Below are 15,079 nucleotides of genomic sequence, written 5' to 3'. Positions count from 1 at the left end.
CTTCATGAATGTCTGTGAAGTGTAAGGATTTCAGGTTGTAATTGGAGTTATAAAGAATCAGAGTCAGAATCAGAATCAGAAACAGGATCAGAAACAGAACCAGAAACGATAATTAGAATCACAATTGGAATCAGAAACAGAAGCAGAATTAGAATCAGAATCAGATTCTAGAATCAGAAACAATATCAGAATCAGAATCAGAAATAGAATTAGAACCAGAATCAAAAACAGAAACAGATTAAGAATTAGAATCATAATTGGGAACAGAATCAGAATCAGAAACCGAGCCAGAAGCAGAAACAGAATTAGAACCAGAATCAGAATCAGAAAAAGAAACCGATTCAGAATTAAAATAAGAATCAGAATTTTAATTAGAAACAGAAATGAAATGGAATTAGGACAAGTATCTGAATCAGAATCAGAAACAACTGGAGTCAGAAATAAAAACAGAATTAGAACAAGATCAGAATCAGAATCAGAATCAGATATCAAATCAGAATCAGATGGAAACAATCAGAACAGGAGTCAGAATCAGAATCTAAATCAGAAGTAGAACAAGAATCAGAATAAAAGTAAGTAACAGAATCAAAAACAGAAATAGAATCAGAATTGGAAACAAAATAAAAAATCAGATTCAGAAACAGAAACAGAATTAGAACCAGAACCAGAAATGGAATCAGAATTGGAATTGAGGTTGGAATTAGTGCCAGAAACAATCAGAATTAGAATTATAAACAGAAGTGGAAACAGACTTAAAACAGAATCAGAATCAGGATCAGAAACAGAATTAGAACCAGAATCAGAAATAAACAGAATCAGAAAAAGAATTAGAATCAGAAAGAGAAACAGAACTTGAACCAGAATGAAAAATTAAATAAGAATATGAAATGGATATAGAAGCAAAATATGAATTGGAATCAGAAACAGAATCTGAATAAGAATCAGAAACAAAAACAGAGTTAGAAATAGAATCAGAATCAGAAATGGAAACAAGATCAGATCAGGAGTCTGAATCTGAATCAGAATCAGAATTAGAACCAGAATCAGATACAGAATTGGAATCTGAATTGAATCGGAAACAAAGTCAGAATTGAAATTGGAATCAGAATCAGAATAAGAGTCAGAAACAAAAACAGAATTAGAATTAGCATCATATTCAGAATTGGAAACAGTACAAAAACAGAATTAAAAGTTAGAATCAGAAGCAGAAAGAGAATTAGAGTTAGAAAATAGAACATAGAACAATACAGCACAGTACAGGCCCTTCTGCTCACAATGTAGTGCCAACCCTTAAACCCTGCCTGCCATATAACCCTCCACCTTAAATTCCTCCATTTACCTGTCTAGTAGTCTCTTAAATTTCACTAGTGTATCTGCCTCCACCACTGACTCAGGCAGTGCATTCCACGCATCAACCACTCTCTGAGTGAAAAACCTTCCTCTAATATCCCCCTTGAACTTCCCTCCCCTTACCTTAAAGCCATGTCCTCTTGAACTGAGCAGTGGTGCCCTGGGGAAGAGGCGCTGGCTGTCCACTCTGTCTATTCCTCTTAATATCTTGTACACCTCTATCATGTCTCCTCTCATCCTCCTCCTCTCCAAAGAGTAAAGCCCTAGCTCCCTTAATCTCTGATCATAAAGCACACTCTCTAAACCAGGCAGCATCCTGGTAAATCTCCTCAGTACCCTTTCCAATGCTTCCACATCCTTCCTATAGTGAGGCGACCAGAACTGGACACAGTACTACTGGACACAGTATTCCAAGTGTGGCCTAACCAAAGTTTTATAGAGCAGCATCGTTACCCCGCGACTCTTAAACTCTATTCCTCAACTTATGAAAGCTAACACTCCATAAGCTTTCTTAACCACCCTATCTACCTGTGAGGCAACTTTCATGGATCTGTGGACATGTACCCCCAGATCCCTGTGCTCCTCCACACTACCAAGTATCCTGCCATTTACTTTGTACTCTGCCTTGGAGTTTGTCCTTCCAAAGTGTACCACCTCACACTTCTCTGAGTTGAACTCCATCTGCCACTTCTCAGCCCACTTCTGCATCCTATCAATGTCTCTGCAATTTTTGGCAATCCTCTACACTATCTACAACAGCACCAACCTTTGTGTCATCTGCAAACTTGCCAACCCACCCTTCTACCCCCACATCCAGGTCGTTAATAAAAATCACGAAAAGTAGAGGTCCCAGAACCGATCCTTGTGGGACACCACTAGTCACAATCCTCCAATCCGAATGTACTCCCTCCGCGACGACCCTCTGCTTTCTGCAGGCAAGCCAATTCTGAATCCACCTGTCCGAACCTCCCTGGATCCCATGCCTTCTGATTTTCTGAATAAGCCTACCATGTGGTACCTTGTCAAATGCCTTACTAAAATCCATGTAGGTCACATCCAATGCGCTACCCTCATCTATATGCCTGATCCCCTCCTCAAAGAACTCTATCAGGCTTGTTAGACATGATCTGCTCTTCACAAAGCCATGCTGACTGTCCCTGATCAGACCATGATTCTCTAAATGCCCATAGATTCTATCTCTTAGAATATTTTCCAAAAGTTTTCCAACCACAGACGTAAGGCTCACTGGTCTATAATTACCCGGACTATCCCTACTACCTTTTTTGAACAAGGGAACAACATTCGCCTCCCTCCAATCCTCCGTAACCATTCCCGTGGACAACGAGGACATAAAGATCCTAGCCAGAGGCTCAGCAATTTCTTCCCTCGCCTCGTGGAGCAGCCTGTGGAGTATTCCGTCAGGCCCTTGGGACTTATCCATCCTAATGTATTTTAACTAATCCAACACCTCTTCTGCCTTAATATCAACATGCTCCAGAACATCAACCTGACTTATATTGTCCACACCGTCATCAAGTTCCCTCTCATTGCTGAATACCAAAGAGAAGTATTCATTGAGGACCTCGCTCACTTCCACAGCCTCCAGGCACATCTTCCCACTTTTATCTCTAATCGGTCCTACCTTCACTCCTGTCAACCTTTTGTCCTTCACATAATTGAAGAATGCCTTGGGGTTTTCCTTTACCCTACTCACCAAGGCCTTCTCATGCCCCCTTCTTGCTCTCCTCAGTTCATCTTAAGCTCCTTTCTTGCTACCCTATATTCCTCAATAGACCCATCTGATCCTTGCTTTCTGAACCTCATGTATGCTGCCTTCTTCCACCTGACTAGATTTTCCACTTCACTTGTCACCCATGGTTTCTTCACCCTACCATTCTTTATCTTCCTCACCGGGACAAATTTATCCCTAACATCTTGCAAGAGATCCCTAAACATCGACCACATATCCATAGTATATTTCCCTGCAAAAACATCATCCCAATTCACACCCGCAAGTTCTAGCCTTATAGCCTCATAATTTGCCCTTCCCCAATTAAAAATTTTCCTGTCCTCTCTGATTCTATCCTTCTCCATGATAATGCTAAAGGTCAGGGAGCGGTGATCACTGTCCCCCACATGCTCACCCACTGACAGATCTGTGACTTGACCTGGTTCGTTACCTAATACTAGATCTAGTATGGCATTCCCCCTAGTCGGCCTGTCAACATACTGTGACAGAAATCCGTCCTGGACGCACTTGACAAACTGCCCCATCTAAACCCTTGGAACTAATCAGGTGCCAATCAATATTAGGGAAATTAAAGTCACCCATGATAACAACTCTGTTATTTTTGCACCTTTCCAAAATCTGCCTCCCAATCTGCTCCTTGGTATCTCTGCTGCTACCAGGGAGCCTATAGAATACCCCCAATAGAGTAACTACTCCATTCCTGTTCCTGACTTCCACCCATACTGACTCAAAAGAGGATCCTGCTACATTACCCACCCTTTCTGTAGCTGTAATAGTATCCCTGACCAGTAATGCCACTGAAATCCAGGAATATTGAGAATCCATTCCTGCCCTGGTATCAGCCAAGTCTCCGTAATGGCCACTACATCATAATTCCATGTATGTATCCAAGCTCTCAGTTCATTCCCTTTGTTCCTGATGCTTCTTGCATTGAAGTACTCGGTCTTTAGCCCTTCTACCTTACTACCTTTATACCCTTTATTCTGCTTCTCTTTCCTCAAAGCCTCTTTATATGTTAGATCTGGCTTTACTCCATGCACTATACTTGCAGCTCTCGCATGACCTTTATTCTCCTCCACCTCACCATCTGCTCTAATACTCTGATTCCCCTCCCCCGACAAATCTAGTTTAAATGCCCCGGAGCAGCACTAGCAAACCTTCCCGCAAGGATATTAGTCCCCCTCCAGTTCAGGTGCAACCCATCCCGTCGGAACAGGTCCCACCTTCCCTGGAACAAGGCCCAATTGTCCAGAAACATGAAGCCCTCCCTCCTGCACCAACTCCTTAGCCACGTATTTAGCTGCATTATCTTCCTATTTCTGGCCTCACTAGCACGTGGCATGGGTAGCAATCCTGAGATTGCAACCCTGGAGATCCTGGCCTTCAACTTTGCACCTACCTCCCTAAATTCTCTTTGCAGGACCTCCTCACTCTTCCTATCCACGTCATTGGTTCCTACATGGACCATGACATCTGGCTGCTCACCCTCCCCCCTGAGAATACGGAGAACTCGATCAGAGATATCGCGGACCCTGGCACCAGGGAGGCAACAGACCGTCCGGGATTCTCGATCTCTTCCACAGAACCTCTTATCTGTCCCCCAAACTATCGAATCCCCTATCACTACTGCTCTCCTCTGTTCCCTGCTTCCCTTTGGAGCTGAGGGTCCAGTCTTGGTGCCAGAGACGCAACTACTGCAACTTGTCCCTGGTAGGTCGTCCCCACCAACAGTATCCAAAACGGTATACTTATTGTTGATGGGGATGGCCACAGGGGTGCTCTGCACTTTCTGTCTATTCCCCTTCCCTCTCCTGACAGTCACCCAGCTACCTGCCTCCTGACTCCTAGGGGTGACTATCTCCCTGAAACTCCTGTCTATTTCTGCCTCTGCCTCCCGAATGATCCGAAGTTCATCCAGCTCCAGCTCCAGTTCCCTAACACGGTTTGTCAGGAGCTGCAGCTGGATGCACCTTTTACAGGTGTAGTCATCAGGGACAGTTGTGCTCGCCCTGACTTCCCACATACTGCAAACGGAGCACTCAACTGCCCTAACTCCTGCCTCCATTACCTACTCCTAAGTTTTTAGAGTTATTAAAGGAGCTTACCCAGACTTACCTTAGATTTAGAAAGAGAAATGGAAATAGTATTAGAACCAGAATAAGAATCAAAATCAGAATTAAACAAGATCAAAAACATAAACTGTCTGTCTGTCTAGGTACCATATCTGATGCGCACATTGGTGACCATGGTTTTCCATACAGATCTATCCCTTGTTCTTTGGATGACTTCCATTTCCTCGATGTGTAGCCACCTGGCTAGCGTTTTGATGTACACAAGCCGAGGTCTTCCTGTAGGTTTGCTTCCCTCAATCTTTCCAGAGGGTATGAGTTTTTCTAGTTCATCTTTCTGCATGATGTGTCCTAGGAATCTGAGCTGTCTTTCTCTTATTGTTGGTATGAGTGATCTAACTGCTTGATCTAACATAAACAGAATCAGAAGGTGATACAGAATCGGAAATGGATTTGGAATCAGAATCAGAATATGAAACAGAAACAGAATTTGAACCAGAATCAGAACCAAACAGAATCAGAAACAGAAACAATATTAGAATCAGAATCAGATACAGAAACAGAATTAGAATTAGAATTAGAAAGAGAAACAGAAACAGAATTAGAACCAGATGAGAATCAGAATCTGAAATATACAAAATCAGAAACTGAAACAGAATCAGAAATGGAAACAGAATCAGAATAGGAGTTGGAATCAGAATCAGAATTAGAGCTAGAATCAGTAACAGAATCAGAAACAGAATTGGAATCAGAATCAGAATTGAATTGGAAATAAAATCAGAATTGGAATCGGAATCAGAATAAGAATCAAAAACAGAAACGGAAGCAGAATAAGAATCAAAAACAGAAACGGAAGCAGAATAAGAATTAGCATTATAATCAGAATTGGAAACAGGTTCAGGAACAGAATTAAAAATCAGAATCAGAAGCAGAAAGAGAATTGGAAGCAAAATCAGAATTGGAATTGGAATTGAAATCAGAAACAGAAACAGAAGTGGAATTAGAATTAGAAAGCTATATGGAAACAGAATTAGAACCAAAATGAGAATCAGAATCTGAAATAAACAAGATCAGAAACAGAAACAGAATCAGAAATGGAAACAGAGTTAGACTTAGAGGCAGAATCAGTACCAGAACCAGAAACATAAACAGAATCAGATTCAGAATTGAATCAGAAACCAACAGAATCAAAACTAGGATATAATTTAAAACAGAATCAGAATTGGAATCAGAATCAGAATATGAAACAGAATCAGAAACAGAAACAAAGTTAAAATCAAAATCACAATCAAACAGAAACAGAAACAGAAACAGAATTATAACCAGAAACAGGAACAGAAACAGAAAAAAGAACAGAATAAGAATGAAAATCATGATCAAAATCAGAAACCTTCCTAACCCTTCTGGTTAGTAAGTTAATCCGTCATTGTATATTATCTTGTGATTGCAGGGCGATGTGGCCCATTCTGCACAGTATCTCCAAATAATGACATGCTTTTATGCATTGATTTGCTGCCACATGATTGACTGATTAGATATTTGTATTAATGAGCTGGTGTACAGGTGTACTTAATAGAGTAGCCACTGAGTGTATGTTCTCTATTTTTCTACAGATATGCTGAACACAGATGGAAGATAAAAATAAACTAAGTATTGAAACAAAACTGTGAAATGCACCAACAGAGTTATGTGTCAATTAAATTACAAAGATGATTTTCAAATGCTCTGTGTCACATGGTTGGCTCTCTTTTTGCACCACTTATTTAATTTAATTCTCTCTCTCTCTCACTCTTTCTCTCTCTCATGCTCTCTCTCTCTATATATATATATATTTCTCATTGTAATTTATAGTTTTTATTACTACATTGCAATGTTCTGCTGTCACATATTAACTAATTTCAGGACAAATGTCAGTGATATTAAACCCGAGTCTGAATCTGGAGATTGTTCACTTCTGTGAGATATCAGTAATTATACAGCTTAAAAAGGGAGGGTCTAGCTCATCTCTCAGTTAATGTGCATTGTGATTATTTTAATTTTAATCTTCTTACTTGCCCACCATAACATTAGTGAAAACCCCAAAAAGACACAGTGTGAGTGAGCTGACTGGAAAATTCACTCCCCCTTCCTCTGTTCCTCCCCCAAGGCATTCGACTAGATCAAGTCCCAAGTCAGCACTTTCTGGTACTAAGTGCTGTTCTTCTGCGCAATTTATAATGTAATATGTCTTGTTTTTACAAATAGGGAGAACATAGATTTTCAAGTTGGATTCTGAAGATCCCTGGAGGTCGCTAAGGGAACCCAGGGGTCTAATAAGTCCTTGAGTTTTTGAATGTATTAAGCTGAATATACCATATATATTGATAATTGCATCTCACAAACTATATTTCATACTTTGTCCTGTACCTATTGATTTACTGACACATCATTTCTGTTGCTATTTCCTGATAACTATTTCCTGTAATGATAAAAGAAGCTTACTTTGGCTGATGCTGTCATCTGTAGGATAGAACCGAACTGCATGAAAATGTATCACTACTTGGATAGGAAGTTAAAATTCCACTGTTCCAGGCAATACTGAGTCCAAATTTACTGAACATTTCACAAAACATAGAACATTAGAGCAAGTACAGGCCCATTGGCCAACCTTCTTATCTACTCTAAGATCATCTTAGATATGGCTCACCTGTCACCTTCTATCTTTTACTCCTTCCCCTCCCCCATCTTATTCTGGTACCTTCTTTTCCAGTCCTACTGAAGCGAATTGAACATAACAACATAAGAAATAGGAGCAGGAGTAGGCCTTCCAGCCCATCAAGCCTGCCCTGCCATTCAATAAGATCATGGCTGATCTGTTTGTAAACTCAGCTCCTTCTACCTGCCTTTTCCCTATAACCCTTAATTCCCTTACTATATAAAAACCTATCTAACTGTTTCTTAAATATATTTAGAGAGGAAGCCTCAACTGCTTCCCTGGACAGAGAATTCCACAGATTCACCACTCTCTGGGAAAAACAATTTCTCCTCATCTCCATCCTAAATCTTCTCCCCTGAATCTTGAGGCAATTGGTCTGAAATGTCAGCTCTTTGTTCCTCTCCATTGATGGTGCCTGACCTGCTGAGTTCCTCCAGCATTACTATGGATTTCCAGCATTTGAATAGCCTCTTGTGTTTAAGATCAATCTAACCTTCCTTCATACATAACCCTCCAGTTTTCCATCATCCATTTGCCTATCTAAAGGTTCCTTAAATGCTCCTAATGTACCTACTTCTACCACCACCATTGGCAGGGTGTTCCACACACCCACAACTCTTTGTGTAAATAACTTACATCTACCATCTCCCCTAAACATGTATCTAATCATCTTAAAATCATGCCTTCTCATATTAGCAGTTGCTGGCCTGAGGCAAAGTCTCTGGCTGTCCACTCTATCCATGCCTCTTATCATTTTATATACTTCTTTCAAGTCATCTCTCATCATCGCCAAAGAGGAAAGCCCTAGCTCCCTCTACCTAAATAAGATATACGCTCTAGTCCAGACAGCACCCTAGTAAATTTCCTCTGCACCCTTTCTAAAGCTTCTGAGGTGACCAGAACTGAACACAATATTCCAAGTGTGGTCTAACCAGGGTTTTATAGAGCTGCAACATTACCTCACACTCAGTTCCCTGACTAAGTAAGACGACACACCATATGCCTTCTTAACAACTTGTGTGGCAAATTTGAGGCATTTTAACAGATTTACATATTATCAGTATCTTTAATTTCTCACCAACTAGTTTATGATTTCTAATACTTCTTCTTTGAAAACAATTAAGTAGTTTCATTTTAATTTACTGTATACTTCAATTTTCCACATCTCTTGTTAGACTGACATACATCTCAAATTTCTGAGGGGACTACTGAGATCTCCAGGTGGATCTCAGCAGGAGACTGGACGAGTCACTTACAACGGTGATAATAGTCACTGTTTCCTATTTGGTTCAGTATCAGAATCAGAATTGGAATCAGAATTAAATTCAGAATCAAAATTGGAATAAGGTTTATTATCACTGACATACGTCGTGAAATTTGTTGTTTTGCAGCAGCAGTACAGTGCAATACATAAAAATTACTATGTTAAACTAAGAATAAATAAACAAATAAATAGTGCAAAATGAGATCTAAAGAGTGAGTTATCATGCTGCTGGGTTTATTGTCCATTCAGAAATCTGATGGTGGAGGGGAAGAAGCTGTTCCTAAAATATTGAGTGTGTGTCTTCAGGCTCCTCTACTTCCTCCCTGATGATAACAATGAGAAGAGGGCATGCCCTTTTGGTGAGGTTCCCCAATGATGGATGCTGCCTTCTTGCTGCATCATCATTGAAGAAGACCAAGGACGGGAAAATGTTTATGGAAATTCAGGGCTAGAGGGACTTCATAAAAATTTTAAGCGCAAATATGCTGCATCTTTTGGTATACGCTGGTTGATATGCCAACCATTGGGCAGGATCCAATGAACGCTTTAAAAGGGTTCCTATAGAAGACCACGTCAGCACTAACTCAAAGTATGAATAACACAGTATCCACCTCATCCATTGATCCATTTATTTTGTTTATTTTACATAGAAACATAGAAAACCTACAGCACAATACAGGCCCTTCAGCCCAGAGCTGTGCCGAACATGTCCTTACCTTAGAAATTACCTAGGGTTATCCATAGCCTCTATTTTTCCAAGCTCCATGTACGTGTTGTGTTTAGTTTCAAAGATTTTCATTGCAGTTTTCTAGTTCATATTTATCATGGAAATCACATCTGTAAACTTATTATTACACAGTCCTGGACAAAAGAGAGTCTGCAGATGCTGTAACTCCAGAGCAACACACACAATGCTGGAGGAGCTCAGCAGGTTAGACAGCATCTATGAAGGGAATGAACAGTTAATAGACAATAGACAGTAGGTGCAGGAGTAGGCCATTCAGCCCTTCTAGCCAGCACCGCCATTCACTGTGATCATGGCTGATCATACACAATCAGTACCCCGTTCCTGCCCTCTCCCCATATCCCTTGACCCCACTATCTATAAGAGCTCTATCTAACTCTCTCTTGAATGCATACAGAGACTTGGCCTCCACTGCCTTCTGGGGCGGAGCATTCCACATATCCACCACTCTCTGGGTGAAAAAGTTTTTCTGCATCTCTGTTCTAAATGGCCTACCCCTTATTCTTAAACTGTGGCCTCTAGTTCTGGACTCACCCATCAGCGGGAACATGCTTCCTGCCTCCAGTGTGTCCAATCCCTTAATAATCTTATATGTTTCAATCAGATCCCCTCTCATCCTTCTAAATTCCAGTGTATACAAGCCCAGTCACTCCAATCTTTCAACATATGACCGTCCCGCCATTCTGGGAATTAACCTTGTGAACCTACGCTGCACTCCCTCAATAGCAAGAATGTCCTTCCTCAAATTTGGAGACCAAAACTGCACACAATACTCCAGGTGGGGTCTCACCAGGGCCCTGTACAGCTGCAGAAGGACCTCTTTACTTCTATACTCAATTCCTCTTGTTATAAAAGCCAGCATGCCATTCGCTTTCTTCACTGCCTGCTGTACCTGCATGCTTGCTTTCATTGACTGATGTACAAGAACACCTAGATCTCATTGTACTTCCCCTTTTCCTAACTTGACTCCATTTAGATAGTAATCTGCCTTCCTGTTCTTGCCACCAAAGTGGGTAACCTCACACTTATCCACATTAAACTGCATCTGCCATACATTTGCCCACTCACCCAACCTGCCCAAGTCACCCTGCATTCTCATAATGTCCTCCTGACATTTCACACTGCCACCCAGCTTTGTGTCATTCGCAAATTTGCTAATGTTACTTTTAATCCCTTCATCTAAATCATTAATGTATATTGTAAACAGCTGTGGTCCCAGCACCGAACCTTGCGGTACCCCACTGATCACAGCCTGCCATTCCGAAAGGGACCCGTTAATCGCTACTCTTTGTTTCCTGTCAGCCAGCCAATTTTCAATCCATGTCAGTACTCTGCCCCCAATACCATGTGCCCTAATTTTGCCCACTAATCTCCTATGTGGGACTTTATCAAAAGCTTTCTGGAAGTCCAGGTACACTACAACCACTGGCTCTCTCTTGTCCATTTTCATAGTTTCATCCTCAAAAAACTCCAGAAAATTAGTCAAGCATGATTTTCTCTTCATAAATCCATGCTGACTCGGACTGATCCTTCTACTGCTATCCAAATGTGTCGTAATTTCCTCTTTTATAATTGACTCCAGCATCTTTCCCACCACTGATGTCAGGCTAACCGGTCTATAATTCCCTGTTTTCTCTCTCCCTCTTTTCTTGAAAAGTGGGACAACATTAACCACCTTCCAATCAGCAGGAACTGTTCCTGAATCTATAGAACATTGGAAAATGATTACCAATGCGTCCACGATTTCTAGAGCCACCTCTTTAAGTACCCTGGGATGCAGACCATCAGGTCCCGGGGACTTAGCAGCCTTCAGACTCAACAGTCTATCCAACACCGTTTCTTGCCTAATATAAATTTCCTTCAGTTCATCCTTTACCCTAGTTCCTTTGGCCACTATTACATCTGGGAGATTGTTTGTGTCTTCCCTAGAGAAGACAGATCCAAAGTACCTGTTCAACTCATCTGCCATTTCCTTGTTCCCCATAATAAATTCACCCGTTTCTGTCTTCAATGGCCCAATTTTGGTCTTAACTTTTTTTTGCTATTCACATACCTAAAGAAGCTTTTACTATCCTCCTTTATATTCTTGGCTAGTTTACCTTCGTACCACATTTTTTCTTGGCGTTTTGCCTTTTTTGTTATCTTCTGTTGCTCTCTAAAAGCTTCCCAGTCCTCCGGTTCCCCGTTCATCTTTGCTATGTTATACTTATTCTCTTTTATTTTTATACTTCCCTTTTTCTTCCCTCGTCAGCCACGGACGCCCCTTACTCCCCTTAGGATCTTTCTTCCTCTTTGGAATGAACCGATCCTGCACCTTCTGCATTATTCCCAGAAATACCTGTCATTTTTGTTCCACTGTCTTCCCTGCTAGGGTATTGTTCCATTGAACTTTGGCCAACTCCTCCCTCATAGCTCCATAGTTCCCTTTGTTCAACTGTAATACTGACACATCCGATTTTCTCTTCTCCTTCTCAAATTGTAGGTTAAAACATATCATATTATGGTCACTACCTCCTAATGGTTCCTTTACCTCGAGGTCCCTGATCAAATCCAGTTCATTGCACAACACTAAATCTAGAATTGCCTTCTCCCTGGTAGGCTCTAGTACAAGCTGTTCTAAGAATCCATCTCGGAGGCATTCCACTAACTCCCTTTCTTGGGGTCCAGTACCATTCTGATTCTCCCAGTCTACCTGTACGTTGAAATCCCCCATGACAACTGCATCATTACCTTTGCGACATGCCAATTTTAACTCTTCATTCAACTTACACCCTACATCCAGACTGCTGTTTGGGGGCCTGTAGATAACTCCTATTACGGTCTTTCTACCCTTAGAATTTCTCAGTTCTATCCATACTGACTCTACATCCCCAGATTCTATGTCCCCCCTCGCAAGGGACTGAATATCATTCCTCACCAACAGAGTCACCCCACCCCCTCTGCCAGTCAGTCTGTCTTTTCGATAAGATGTATATCCTTGAATATTCATTTCCCAGGCCCTGTCCGCTTGAAGCCATGTCTCAGTTATTCCCAGAACATCGTACTTGCCAATTTCCAACTGAGCCTCAAGCTCATCTACTTTATTCCTTATACTTCATGCATTCATATATAATACTTTTAATTCGGTACTCCCCTCTCCTTTCATATCAATTCCTATTTCACTTGGCCATACTGTATGATCTCTTCTTGAGCTTTCTACTGAATTGATTCTGTTGTCCTTTTTAACTTTTCTTATTTTCACTTTCCCTTTAACTCCATCCTTATATTTATTTGATGTTTTAACTTGTGTCGTAAGTTCTGCTCATTGTTTGTTAACTTATTTGTGGTAATGTTAGTTTGTGTTATGTATGTTATATGTACTGTGTTGTGTATCTTGGTCTTGAGGAATGATGTTGTACCCTCTGGTCCTAGACGACCCCAACTATGAGAAACATCTTCCTCCACATCACTCTATCAAGGCCTTTCTATATTCCATAGGTTTCAAAGAGATCCTCCCACTTCCCACCATTCTTCTAAACTCTACTGAGTGCAGGCCCAGATGCTCCTCATCAAATGCTCCTGATACTCTAAGTTTTTCATTCATGGAATTGATCTTGTGAAAGTCCTCTGGACCCCATCCATTGCCAGCTCATCTTTTCTGAGATTTTCTGAGAGCCCAAAACTCCAATTAAGAAAAAAACTATAGTTCCTTAGAAGTTTGCTAAAATACAACATGATATCTAAAACTTTGACAAACTTCTATAGATGTATATATATTGAGAATATATTTTGACTGGTTGCATCATGGCTTGGTATGGAAATATCACGGGTAAACCTGTCCCTACCATTGAGCACATCTTCATGGAACGATGTCACAGGAAAACAGTATCCATCACCAAGGATCCTCACCGCGCAGGTCATGCTCTCTTTCTGCTGCTCTCGACATCAGGAAGAGGTTAAAGGAGCCCAGGAGCCACAACAGCAGGTTCAGCAATAGTTATTACCCATCAACCATCAGGTTCTTGAACCAGAGGGATAACTTCATTGAGCTTCACTTGCTCCATTACTCAACTGTTCCCACAACCTGTAGACTCACTTCCAAGGACTCTTCATCTCAATACTTATTTCTTAGTTATAAGACCATAAGACCATAAGACATAGGAGCAGAAGTAAGCTCTTCGGCCCATCGAGTCAGCTCCGCCTTTCAATCATGGGCTGATCCAATTCTTCCAGTCATCCCCACCCCTCTGCTTTCTCCCCATACTCTTTGAAGCCCTGGTTAATCAAGAACCTATCTATCTCTGCCTTAAATACACCCAATGACTTAACATCCACAGTCACTCGTGGCAACAAATTCCACAGATTTACCACCCTCTGACTAAAGTGATTTCTCCACATCTCTGTTCTAAATGACTCCTTCAATCCTGAAGTCGCGCCCTCTTCTCCTGGACTCCCCTACCATGAGAAATAACTTTACCATATCTAATCTGTTCAGGCCTTTTAACATTCGGAATGTTATTTTGAGATCTTCCCTCATTCTCCTGAGCTCCAGGGAATACAGCCTAAGAGTTGCCAGATGTTCCTCATACGGTAACCCTTTCATTCCTGGAATCAATTCTCATGAATTTTCTCTGAACCCTCTCCAATGTCAGTATATCCTTTCTAAAATAAGGAGACCAAAATTGCACACAATACTCCAAGTGTGGTCTCATGAGTGCCTTATAGAGCCTCAACATCACATCCCTGCTCTTATATTCTGTACCTTTAGAAATGAATGCCAACATTGAATTTGCCTTCTTCACCACCGACTCAACCTGGAGGTTAACCTTTAGGATATCATGCACAAGGACTCCCAAGTCTGCTTGCATCTCTGCATTTTGAATTCTCTCCTCGTCTAAATTATAGCCTGCCCGTCTATTTCTTCCACCAAAGTGCATGATCATAAACTTTCCACCATTGTATTTCATTTGCCACTTCTTTGCCCATTCTCCTAAACTATCTAAGTCTCTCTGCAGGCTCTCTGTTTCCTCAACACTACCTGCTCCTCCACCTATCTTTGTATCATCAGCAAATTTAGCCACAAATCCATTAATCCCATAATCCAAATTATTGACATACATCGTAAAAAGTAGTGGTCCCAACACCAACCCCTGTGGAACTCCACTCATAGCCAGCAGCTAGCCAGAATAGGATCCCTTTATTCCCACTCTCTGTTTTCTGCTACTAA

General features: G+C 41.2%; 1 long non-coding RNA gene across 2 annotated transcripts in view; it reads left to right on the top strand.

Moving 5' to 3' along the window:
• LOC140733769 (uncharacterized) overlaps positions 1-6,908 on the top strand; it is a 62,821-nt gene extending 55,913 nt beyond the window's left edge. For both annotated transcript variants that reach the window (XR_012100348.1, XR_012100349.1), the window contains 2 exons: positions 5,316-5,481; positions 6,783-6,908. This is a non-coding gene — a long non-coding RNA (uncharacterized lncRNA). The remainder of the gene's footprint in view (positions 1-5,315; positions 5,482-6,782) is intronic.
• The last annotated feature ends 8,171 nt before the right edge of the window (positions 6,909-15,079 follow it).

The sequence above is a fragment of the Hemitrygon akajei genome, chromosome 9 (assembly GCF_048418815.1).
Source record: "Hemitrygon akajei chromosome 9, sHemAka1.3, whole genome shotgun sequence".
In the NCBI taxonomy this organism is placed as follows: domain Eukaryota; kingdom Metazoa; phylum Chordata; class Chondrichthyes; order Myliobatiformes; family Dasyatidae; genus Hemitrygon; species Hemitrygon akajei.
Note: the sequence above shows the minus strand (reverse complement) of the source record. Positions and strands in the feature narration are given on the sequence as shown.